We start from the raw sequence: 12,641 nt of genomic DNA, 5'->3' as shown, positions 1-12,641 counted from the left end.
GCAACGCACACAAACGCGGATGGCGTGCGTTCGCGTGCATTGCGTTCCGCACGCATGGCCATCCGGGTTTGTGATGTGAACGGGGCCTAAGTGTGTTCCCAGCATTAAGGTTTTCTTTGTCCTCAAAAGCATTTCCTGTACGGCTAAGTCTAAAGGTGGCCACACACCATACAATTTTTTTACATTTTTTTTTGTTCAAGCATTCCAATCCAGTTTTCCAATTGATCAGAATCTTTGATGTACTACATACATATTTTTGAGATTGCCGCAATTTCAGGATAAAAGATTGTAAACTCCGAAAAAATGTGTTGGTTAGAAAAACCAAGAGTAAAGTAAATAAATAAAGTTTGGGATGTACTGAATAGTTACATACTTTTTTTCTGGTTGAATACAATTTTACAATCCATCACACACCATACAATTCTTGATAAAATTGGTCTGAATTTTCCAACATGCCCACTCCAATCTTAAACAATCAAAAAAAAAAATAATTGATGGATTTCTCAATCAAAAACAAATAAAAGCTTTATATATTTCGGGACAACGGATTGTATTTATTGAATTGTAGAGATGGCCCGAATAGTTCACCAGCAAGCAGTATTCTGCGAAGATCAGGTATTTGTGGCGCTATTCGACTCGCCCCCATAAAACATCATTGGGCTAAACGTTGACCCCTTACATCACAGTCAGCAGGCACATATCAGCCAATCAGCCTGCACTCCCTCACGGACCCCCGCCCCCTATAAAAACACTACAGTGCCCGCCATGTTCCAGTCTGTCTCCGGCTGGAATAGCTAGAGGAAGGGAGAAACATTGCTGGAAATAAGGAAAGCATTAGTTAGGCTTGTTTATTTTGATCCTTGCTGGCTGATAGCAGTTTAATCATACCAAACAGTTCTTCTGAGGGCTAATTCATCCTTCTGCTGTTTTTTTTTTTTTTTTTGTGTGTGACACTCTACAGCCCACAGACACCCACCATTGTGCCCACCCAGAGCCCACTACAAGCACAATAGTGATCCAAGGCCTGTATTATTATCACTGTATTGTGTTTGAACTACTGTTGCAGCATTTTCAGTGTCTGTGTGTGTTAGTGCACAGACAGCACAGAGCCACACACGTGCCCTCTTACTCTGATATCAAATTGCGTGCCATATAAAAGCACCTATTTGTTCCACAACTGCAGCAGGGCCTGTGTTATTATTATCACTAAATTGTGTTTGAAGGTAAGCGGTAAAAAAGGGCGCATATGGCTAATGGACAAAAAGGGCGCCACCATAGACTATAATGCAGAATTTCGGCTATTGCCGCCCCGACAGGAAATTTGGGCACCCGAGAAATAGCGGTTGCAGGTATCATGTTAACAAAAGTTTTCGTTTACAGAATAAAGTTTATTATAAAGATTGTTTACAAATTCGTTTTGACTTTGTGTTTTACTTATTTTTTCATTTTTATATTTCGCTTACAGGAGGTTTTACGTATTTTTTCGTTTTTAAATTTCGCTTTCAGGAGTGTAATAAGTAAATTTTCATTTACACTTATTTTATCACTTTAAAATTTGTTTTCATACGTATAATGCTTAAATATCATATCTTGTTCTATTTATAATATTATTAATGTGTACGTGATTTTAAGGCTATTTATTCTATTACAAATATATAAATTATTCTAATCATGTTATTTATAGTGAAGTATTTTAAGGATTAAATATATTATTCTTTATATGTGTCTAAGGGTATTTGTGCAGTGGGGATGGTTAGGGTTAGGCAACACCAGGGGGATGGTTAGGGTTAGGCACCACCAGGGGAGATTTAGGGTTAGGCACCACCAGGAAGGTCTTAGGGTTAGGCACCACCAGGGGGGTCTTAGGGTTAGGCACAACCAGGGGAGATTTAAGCTGGCCATACACTAGGCTGATTACTCGCCGATCGACAGCAGATTCGATCATTGGGATCAAATCTGCTGTCAAATCGTTCACGCAACACGCTAATTTTCAGTCTATTTCGGCCGAAATAGATCGGTCCCGTCCATCGCACCGTGCGGGAAATTACCGTTGATCGCCGTGGGTAAGGAGCACATCACTAGCGGCGTACGACCGATGCAGGTATACATTACCTGAAGCTGGCTCCCGGCATCTTCTCCGCATCACCTCCCGGCTGGCATCTTCTCCGCATCAGCTTCCGCATCCGGCATCCAGCATAACTTCCTGTGTCACTGCAGTGACAGCGGAAGTACAAATAGAGGGCGCTCTATTTGAACTTCTGCTGTCACTGGAGTGACAGAAAGTTATACGCGGATGCCGGGATGCGGAAGTCGATGCGGAGAAGATTCCAGCCGGGAGCCGATGTGGAGAAGATGCCGGGAGCCAGCTTCAGGTAATGTATGCGGGGGCCCGGGGGGCGACAGCGGCAGCTCAGCAGATTGTGATCGGTTTCAGGCTGAAATCGATTCACAATCTGTTTGCAGTAAAGGCAGCCATACGAGGGATCCATCTGTTGGTCGAATCTGATGGCAAATCGACCAGTGTATGGCTACCTTTAGAATTAGGCACCCCAAGGGAGATCTTAGGGATAGGCACCACAAGGGGGTGGTTAGGGTTAGGTACCTCCAGGGGAGTGGTTAGGGTTAGGCACCACTAGGGGGTGGTTAGGGTTAGGCACCACCAGGGGGGCTTTAGGGCAAGGCACCACCAGGGGTGTTAGGGATAGGTTAGGGATAGGGAGAGATCTGTGTGAGCCTATAGTTAGGTATAATTGCAGTAAAATACCTGTAAAATCTACCATCTACTATGCTTAATACAAGTGTAAATATCGTTTTTTGTTATAGACACTATTTGACATTTCATTTCCAATTTTGTTTTTTGTTATACAATGTATTTTGCCATTTCATTTCCGTTTATTCAACCTATTTAGCACTAGATTTTAGTTTATATGCTATAAACGAAAAATATTGTTTTACATTAGAACTTTAATTTCGGCTATATCCTGCGCCCTTTTTTCCAGGCGCCCTTTTTTGATGCACGCGTTTGAAGTGTTGGTGCATATTCTCAGTGTCTGTGTGTTAGTGCACAGACAGCACACTGGCACAGAGCCGCACACGTGCCCACTTACAGTAATATCAAACTGTGTGCCACATAAAAAAAACACAAGCACAGTTTTACCACTAGTGCTCAAGGGCCTCTGTTATTATCACTGTATTGTGTTTGAACAGTTGCGTACCTCAGTGTGACAACCAGAGCCGTGTACACTAGTGCTATTGTTGCTGCCATATTCAGTTGCAGGCACCTCCACTCAGAGGTGGGACAAGGCCCTCCAGCACCCAAGGCTGAGACACCAAAATGCGCCCCTCCATCCCTGCCACCCCAGCTGTCACACACTGATTGCTATTAGACTAAGAGGCGCCACAGGGCCCACAACCTCTCCAACACCTTAACATCTAGTTATCTGGCTTGCAGTCACTGCTATGTATCCCCTTTTCTTATTTCTTTCTGTTCCAAACACAATTAGGAATGACAGCTGAATGAATTGTGCTCCCCCTCCTACACTGCGCCCTGAGGCTGGAGCCTCTCCAGCCTATGCCTCGGCCCGGCCCTGCCTCCACTGCATTACTGTAAAGAACAGCGGAGATGCCGCCGCATGGGCAAGCGTCACGGCGGCAATCTCCGCGTTCCATCCGGCGGCTTCTGCCGCGCAGCTACATGCTGCTGGTTCGCCTGGTCCTTCTAGTGCACACAGATTAAGAGCTACACGCGCGCGCACCAGGCGACAGGACCTTTACGCAAGTAAAAGGGGGAGTCCGCTGATCAAGCCGGTCAGCTGACTCCAGCTATGCTCCGGATTGGCTGAGTGACTGGGGCGGCGCTGTGGAGCGCTCTGGGTATTTATAGGACTTGCCTGTCAGTTGCAAGTTGTCTGCTGTTGCGAATGCTTACGTGTGAGCACTCAGACCCTAGTCAGATCTTACTGTGTGTTAGAACCAGCCGGAGAACCAGTCAAAGTCCGTTGATAGCTCTAAGTACTATTGTATTGCAAGACTTGTGTATCATTGTTTAGTCTAGTTCCCAGGTGTTGAAACCAAGGACTTCACACCCAGACTAGGACATTGCTATATTACTATTGTTTATCTGTTATGATCTCTCGCTTTCCTGACTACTCTCTTCCTTACTGATTCGGTACTTCTGCCTATCTGATAACTGTTGTCGACACTAACTGTACCTTGATACCGAATCAGTCTTCTGCCTCTGTACTGTATCTGTCCGTTCGTTGCTGACCTTGCTTGTCTGACCTTTCTGTCCTCAGTAGTGGGTCTTGCCACTAGTGAGGGAAATCTTTAGAGCTGTCACCTAACCCTTAGGTAATCAGCCTTGCTGTACTGTCTGTGACACTTTTTCCTCAGGTGTCAATTAGCTGCAAGCAGTTTCTGTTGATCACCTGCTCCTCAGGAGATCATCTTGCAGCACAGTCAGTGGTCCCTGCTCCTCAGGGGTCCACTGGCTGCAGTACAGTCTGATTTCCTGCTCCTCAAGGAATCCTTGGCTGTAGTACAGTCATAATCACTCATTCCACCTGTGACCACCCTTGCAGCACAGTCAGTGGTCCCTGCTCCCCAGGTGTCCACTGGCTGCAGTATTATCTGAATTCCCTGCCCCTCAGGGAATTCTTGGCTGCAGTACAATCTGTATTCCCTGCTCCTCAGGGGATCCCAGGCTATAGAGTTGGGCCGAACCTCCGATTTTAGGTTCGCGAACCCCGTTCGCGAACTTCCGCGAAAGGTTCGGTTCGCGAAAAAGTTCGCGAACCGCCATAGACTTCAATGGGGAGGCGAACTTTCAAAGTTTTAAAAAATTCTATCAACTGGAAAAATGATAGAAAACATGTTTCAAAAGCTCTAATACCTGGAGCCACACCTAATTGAGTGAAATACACATCACTGCTGGAGGACTCGCCCACCCTCCCTCCTCCAAGCAAGGTCCTTTATACCATTTGCCTACCTACACTAATTAGTTATGGGACAGCTGCTACACTCTCTGCTAGGGAGATTTTAATACCTCCCACCTCCTACCGGAGGGAGGAGGGTCTCTTCTGCCAGGAAATTATACTATTTTAAAAACCAGTATACATCATACCATAGCTGGTACATCATACCATAACTGGGAATACATACATGAGTATACATCATACCATAGCTGGGAATCGAACCCAGATCTCACTGTGTGGTGGACACGTCACCCTAAGCACTGTACCACTACAGAAGTAAGTGAAACTAGCCTAAAATTTAACATTTATGCTCAATGCAATAGAACCATTAGGTTGCTTAAAGGAGAACTGTAGTGAGAGGTATATGGAGGCTGCCATATTGATTTCCTTTTAAGCTATACCAGTTGCCTGGCAGCCCTGCTGATCTATTTGGCTGCAGTAGTGTGAATCACACCAGAAACAAGCATGCAGCTAATCTTGTCAGATCTTACAAAAATGTCAAACACCAGATCATACCATAGCTGGGAATCAAACCCAGATCTCACTGTGTGGTGGGCATGTCACCCTAAGCACTGTACCACTACAGAAGTAAGTGAAGCTAGCCTAAAATTTAACATTTATGCTCAATGCAATAGAACCATTAGGTTGCTTAAAGGAGAACTGTAGTGAGAGGTATATGGAGGCTGCCATATTGATTTCCTTTTAAGCTATACCAGTTGCCTGGCAGCCCTGCTGATCTATTTGGCTGCAGTAGTGTGAATCACACCAGAAACAAGCATGCAGCTAATCTTGTCAGATCTTACAAAAATGTCAAACACCAGATCATACCATAGCTGGGAATCGAACCCAGATCTCACTGTGTGGTGGGCACATCACCCTAAGCACTGTACCACTACAGAAGTAAGTGAAGCTAGCCTAAAATTTAACATTTATGCTCAATGCAATAGAACCATTAGGTTGCTTAAAGGAGAACTGTAGTGAGAGGTATATGGAGGCTGCCATATTGATTTCCTTTTAAGCTATACCAGTTGCCTGGCAGCCCTGCTGATCTATTTGGCTGCAGTAGTGTGAATCACACCAGAAACAAGCATGCAGCTAATTTTTCCTTTTAAAATAATACCAGTTGCCTGAATTGCCTGATGATCCTGTGTCTCTAATACTTTTAGCCACAGCCCCTGAACAAGCATGCAGATCAGGTGCTCTGACTGAAGTCAGACTGGATTAGCTGCATGCTTGTTTCAGGGTGTGATTCAGCCACTATTGCAGTCACAAAGATCAGCTGGACTGCCAGGCAACTGGTATTGTTTACAGGAAACAGCCATATCACTCTCAGTTAAGGTTCCCTTTAAAGGAGAACTGTAGTGAAAGGTATATGGAGGCTACCATATTGATTTCCTTTTAAGCAATAACAGTTACCTGGCTATCCTGCAGATCCTCTGCCTCCAATACTTTTAGCCCTAGACCCTGAACAAGCATGCAGCAGATCTGGTGTTTGACATTTTTGTAAGATCTGACAAGATTAGCTGTATGCTTGTTTCTGGTGTGATTCACACTACGGCAGCCAAATAGATCAGCAGGGCTGCCAGGCAACTGGTATAGCTTAAAAGGAAATCAATATGGCAGCCTCCATATACCTCTCACTACAGTTCTCCTTTAAGCAACCTAATGGTTCTATTGCATTGAGCATAAATGTTAAATTTTAGGCTAGCTTCGCTTACTTCTGTAGTGGTACAGTGCTTAGGGTGACGTGTCCACCACACAGTGAGATCTGGGTTTGATTCCCAGCTATGGTATGATGTATACTTATGTATGTATTCCCAGCTATGGTATGATGTACCAGCTATGGTATGATGTATACTGGTTTTTAAAATAGTATGATTCCCTGGCAGAAGAGAACCTCCTCCCTCCGGTAGGAGGGAGGAGGGAATAGGTAGAAGGGTGGAAAGGGAGGTGGGAGGAATTAAAATCTCCCTAGCAGAGTGTGTAGCAGCTGTCCCATAATTAATTAGTGTAGGCAGACAACTGAGTCAAATGGTATAAAGGACCTAGCTTGAAGGGAGGGTGGGCAGGTTCTCTAACACTGAAAGCAGTGTGTTTGACAATAACATGTCTGCTGACAGTGAAATGGAGGCTAAAAATTTTGCTCAATACAGCATTATGGGGCGAATCGAACTTCCGCAAAAGTTCGCCTGATGCAGGCGAACGCGAACCCCCAAAGTTCGCCTGGAACCGTTCGAAAGGCGAACCGTTCGGCCCAACTCTAGCTATAGCTTAGTCTTGATCACCTACCCCTCAGGGGGTCATCCAGCCAACACTCCCCTCAACGCCTGCTGTTGCCACCACCCAAATGCCGACATTCCAAAGCTCACCAGTGTGGTATTTTTTTTGTGTGCCTCTGATACCAGCAATGCCGTGAGTCATGGGAAGCCCAACACCCAACTAGGGTCAACTGTTTTGTGAAGGCACCTGATCACAAAACACAAACACCAATGGTATGCACACATTAATAAAAGCAGCACACAAATATAATAACGTTAGAAACAATTTTTGATAAATTTGGCAAACATAATTTAAGAAAAACAAAAGAAAATAGGTTGTACAGTGAGCCAGTCTGCTACCATCATAAAGTGTTATAATTAACTTCCCATCCCATCCAGGCCTCTGGTACATGTGACATCATGACGCGGCACCACGCTGGTTTGTTTACTTGAGCATAACGCACTAACTTAATTCTTTTTTTTTTGTAAATGACATTGACATTGTTTTAAATATATATAAATATATATATAAATATAAATATATATAAATAACAACACCCAAGCTGGTCCATTCAGTTGAGCGCGCATGCAGCACCTGCACAGCTAAGGGCCTTACAGACCTGTTACCGCCCAATCTCGCGTGGCTGGCATGGCTGCATAACTTGTTAGCATGGTGGAGCTCAAAGGCCTCTGTTATCATGGTATTGTGTTAGCATAGCTCTGTGTTTCTGTGATACTCCACAGACAGAACACTGTCAGTGAGGGGTTGGGGGGAGGAGGAGACCTTTTGTGATCTCAATGAGGAAGAGGAGCTGGCTATCTCGGCATCCATCCTTGTTCAAATGGGGTCTTTTTATGCCGTCCTGCCTGTTGAAGGAGGGACCCCGTATAAAAATGGTTAAAGGAGAATGACCTGTACTGGGTGGCAATGCTACTGGACCCTTGCTGTAAGCACAAAGTGGCAGAACTGTTAGCGGAGCTCTCACCACTTTTAAACCCTTAGCTCCTCTTGATGTTTCTATGCAACTCTTAGTAAGCATACGGGGATGCCTAACCCCTGTTTAACACATTAATCATTGTTTGGTTTATTTTGTTTTGTTATCCCCCCCCCAAAAAAAATCCTAAAATAACAGATTATTTAAATCAGTTTTGGAAGAGATGTAGAGCATGATCCCCGGCAGAACAATAAAAGCAAAAGGGAAGGCTATTTAAAGCAAGGTAATTTTGTGGGCGATGGGCAAAAAACAATGCCCCTTGTTCCTAAAGAAAGATAAGCTTATCCCACGGCAGACTGGAAGGCTCATGGTGAAGGAATTGCCCGGACAGGAAAGCCAGCTTGTGGGCATATTTGCACTCGTTGCACTCGTTCAAGGTGCTGCCCCCCCCCCCCCCCCCCCGGTTCATCACTCCGGGGTGTCAGAGCTAACGTCCCCTGAAACTGCTAGAAAGAGATACTACACTTGGTCTTAACCAAAAGGCCGAGAAGGGATTCCATTGCTTGCAAGTCTCCCCACTGCGTGGCTTAGTCTGCAGTGGAATTGGTGGCATCACCACCAGGAATGTTAGGCAGGCCTGCTGCCAGCCTAGCTGACACCTGCTCTCTTAACATTTCAGAAAAAAACATTGTAGAATTTTATTTTATTAGAAGTTTTTTTTTCAATTTTCAAAATGGATTAAAATGGATTATGTCAAAAACACAAATATGTTATATATGTGTAACAAACAAATCTGGTATGGTCTCTGGAGGCTGTTAGTGTGGAGCAGCTGGAGGAAGCTTCCTCTTTGTCTTTGGTCAAACGCATCCCGGCTCCCCTGTAGACGTTGAATCAGCATGATGGCATCCCTGGCTCCCCTGTAGATGTGGGTCGGCGTGTTGTTTCTGGCAGGACGCGCGCAGCTCAGAGCTGCCTTTATAGGCTGAGGAGGCATGTCTGAAGCGGTATCGGCTGTGCTGTCATCAGCTGACACCTTTTTGCAGGAGGTGCTGTCAATTCTGGGGGCTGGGCTTTTGCTCTGCCTCCTGGGTACTTAAGGCCTGAGTATTCACTTGCTCGTTGGCCTTGATATTAATCAGTTTGCTTGTTCTTGGCCCTAGTTAGTGGGAAATTGACATTTCATATATTGCGCATCAGTGTGATATATATGTACTCTAGTCAGTCAGTCTTATTAATTTATAGTATTATATATTTGTAATATTATCATATCGTAATATTGTATATTATCTGTGTACCGACCTTTTGCCTGCCTCTTGACCTCGCTCTTGCCTAGCCCCTCTGTACCACTGCCATCTGATATATGTGTATGACTCGGCCTGTCCCTGACTTTGCTACTGTTTAATCCTTCCAATACAACTGACATCTGACTTATGTGTATAACTCTACCTGTTAATTGACTACAATTTTGCCTAACTCCATTGTACTCCACTCATCTGCACTTGTTAACGACTTCGGCTTGACCCTGACTATGCCTTTCTCACTAGAAATGAGATTTACACTAGTTACGCTAGGTCTCTTCACGTATCAGCGTGATAATATGTATGTATTTTTCAAAAATAACTTTGTCAAACAAGGTAAACTAAAAAAAGATGCTGCCAGTTCCCACACACCACCTTCCACCCTCCCTTCTCATTCTTGGTTCTTCAGACACCATGATGGACTTTCAGGTAGCCTGCATTTCATTGCTTCCAAGCCTCCACTGCATGGCTCTGCACTGCAGTCGAATTGGTGGCACCACCACCATCACGAATGTTAGGCAGGCCTGCTGCCAGTCTGCCACCCACTGAACACCAGTGGCAACTGGCGGCAAGCCTCCACTGTGTGACTCTGCATTGGAGTTGGGTGACACCACCACATCACCCCCACCACGAATGGAAGGGGGCCTGATGCTGCCAGCCTGACACCTGCTGACTCAAATTACAGTATATAAATATTACCTTGACATTTTGTATTTTTTACAAATAAAATTGTATTTTTTTAATTTGTTATAAATAACAAAGCTATACATAAATAACTATACAAAATAATTTTTTCTCAATAATTTTCACAAATAGGCCCAAGAAAAAAATAAAATTCCACCTGCACACAGAGCCAGTCTACCTCAGTTGAGCGCGCATACAGCGCCCACACACCTAAGGGCCTTACAGACCTGTTAGTGCTCAATCTTGGTAAACGGGGCATTTCGTCTGCCAGTGTGAAGCAGGCATAACCCTTACATTACCACTCTGGACATTTTAAAGCAGCCCTTTTCCTCAAATGTGGGAATGTACTGTGATTTCTGCCCTTTAGGGATTAAAACCTGACTCTGCGTCAACTTCGTAATTTTTGGTGGGACTTTTGGCATGGATCCCCCTCCGCCATGCCCCTGTCCAGGTATTAGAGCCTTTGAAATTAGTTTTCCATAACTTTTGTGACCAGAAACAGTCTTTGTAGTTTGTAAAATTCGCCTGTTCATTCAAGTCTATGGAGGTTGACCCGGTTCGCGCAAATCTGAACTTTTCCAAGATGTTTGTCTCGTTTAAGAAACCCAAAATCTGATGTTTGCAACATCTCTATTGAATTGGCATAAAATTGGATCTTTTAATTGCATGGTTTGTGGCCACCACCCTAACTGCCAAAACAGTGTGCAAGTAGTAGGGAGGCTGGCTGGTATCTTACTACCGTATTTTGGCAGTTAAACTGCCGTTCAGGAAATGCTTTTGAAAAAATGTTCTGTCAGATTTTAACTACTTTCTTTTTTCGCTGGAGAGGGTAGGGATGGTTGATTAGATGCAGATGATTCCAAATAGAAGCAATATTATGCAGATTGTGAGTGCAAATTATCCCTAGTAAGGTGTATTTATAATTTGTGACAATACACAGAATTTGCATTATATTTTGTGCTTAGGCTATGAGCACACTTGAGATGTGCGAAAAAACACAATCTTTTTTGTGCGATACAGATCATGGGCATTTTTACTACCAAGACCAGCTACATGTTTGTTTTAGCAGCTAGTTAATTGCTAGTAAAAACACACATGGTGTCCATAAAAGATATCCATGTAGGTTGTCATGTGACCACTGTGAACCTGAAACACTAGCTGTAGGTTGCAAAGCTGCCAGAGAGATAAGAGGACTCAACTCGGAGTAAGGAGAGGTAGCTAATGGTTATGGCTATGCTTCCAATAAGTAGCCTAAAATGTTGGTATAAAAAGGTCGGCTTATCTACGATAATACATGGAATGTTGGTTTTGGTCACTGATATAGTATCTTAATCAGGGATGAGCAGAAACTACGCCAGTGCGAATTTACGCATCGTAGTTTGCATCTACGCAATGTAGTTCGTAGGTGAAGTTTCAAAACTACACTTACGAATTTACGCATAGCAAAGTACCGCTACGCGTAGCTTACGCCCACTATTGTAGTTAACATGTGTATTGCGTAGTGAACTACGAATGCGTTACTCGCGTCTAATTTTCCGTGTGCAATTGTATGCTTACAAATTTACGTATTGGAAAGGGGAATGTACGCAGAGTTCCCGTTGTAAGCATTTAAAGAGCAATTTATGCGTAAAATTTTCTGCCTACGGGTATAAGCATCCACATATACTACGCTTCACACTACGCGTAATTGCGTATTTGAAAGCGTAGTGTACGAAATGCATACGATGCGAATATTTGATTTCGAAGCCATAGTTTGGCAAAGCGTAATTGCGTAAAACTTTGCGTAGTTCCAGCGTAGCGAAGTTGGGTGACTACGACCATCCCTGATCTTAATTGCGCATGGTCTATGTGCATGATATTAATTTAGCACCAGATCAAATATCTTTGCAAGAAGGTTGCCCATTGGCTTCAGGTAAATCTGTATATCACAGGGAGTCCAAACAATGACTAGAGTTCCATCAAGCCTCCTATCATACAATGATAGGCAAATCCAAATTGGACTCAACCCTTGTATGGGATAATCTTCCAAAGTTTGCTGTTATTTGTAGTTAGGGGCCTATTCAGAATAACGGAATAACCACAATGACATATTTAACCTACTGCTTTAATGGACAATTCTACTTTCTAATCAATACTGTAATGCTATTTATATTTCTATTTTGACTGCCTCCTTTTTTCAATGTTTGCATTTATTAATATTATTAATTGCTGAGTGGATGTTTTCTTCTAAATGCCTGCTTTTTTCTAAAACCTGTTTGCTGTTTTTGATCTGTGAGTTTCACTAGTCTATTTGCCAGAATGCGAAAGTACATTGGGAATTTAATATAACAAATTATATCAGTAATATGGATCTAAAATTCGCACAGCTGTGGGCTCATTCGCTCTCTTTTGGGATTAGTGTAATAAAGGCATTATTTGAGTTTTCTGAAAAAGCTGTCTTTCCCTATGTCTTTGACAATCTTACAGAAAAGAGGTGCCAGCTCATAGAAAAAA

At 43.6% G+C, this 12,641-nt stretch overlaps 1 protein-coding gene across 1 annotated transcript in view; it reads right to left on the bottom strand.

Annotated features, from left to right (window-relative positions):
• Positions 1-12,641, bottom strand: part of LOC137528949 (cytochrome P450 2F3-like) — a 109,364-nt gene that overhangs the window by 77,381 nt on the left and 19,342 nt on the right. The window lies entirely within an intron of this gene.

The sequence above is a fragment of the Hyperolius riggenbachi genome, chromosome 8 (genome assembly GCF_040937935.1).
Source record: "Hyperolius riggenbachi isolate aHypRig1 chromosome 8, aHypRig1.pri, whole genome shotgun sequence".
Taxonomy (NCBI): domain Eukaryota; kingdom Metazoa; phylum Chordata; class Amphibia; order Anura; family Hyperoliidae; genus Hyperolius; species Hyperolius riggenbachi.
This window is presented reverse-complemented; position numbering and strand designations above follow the sequence as displayed.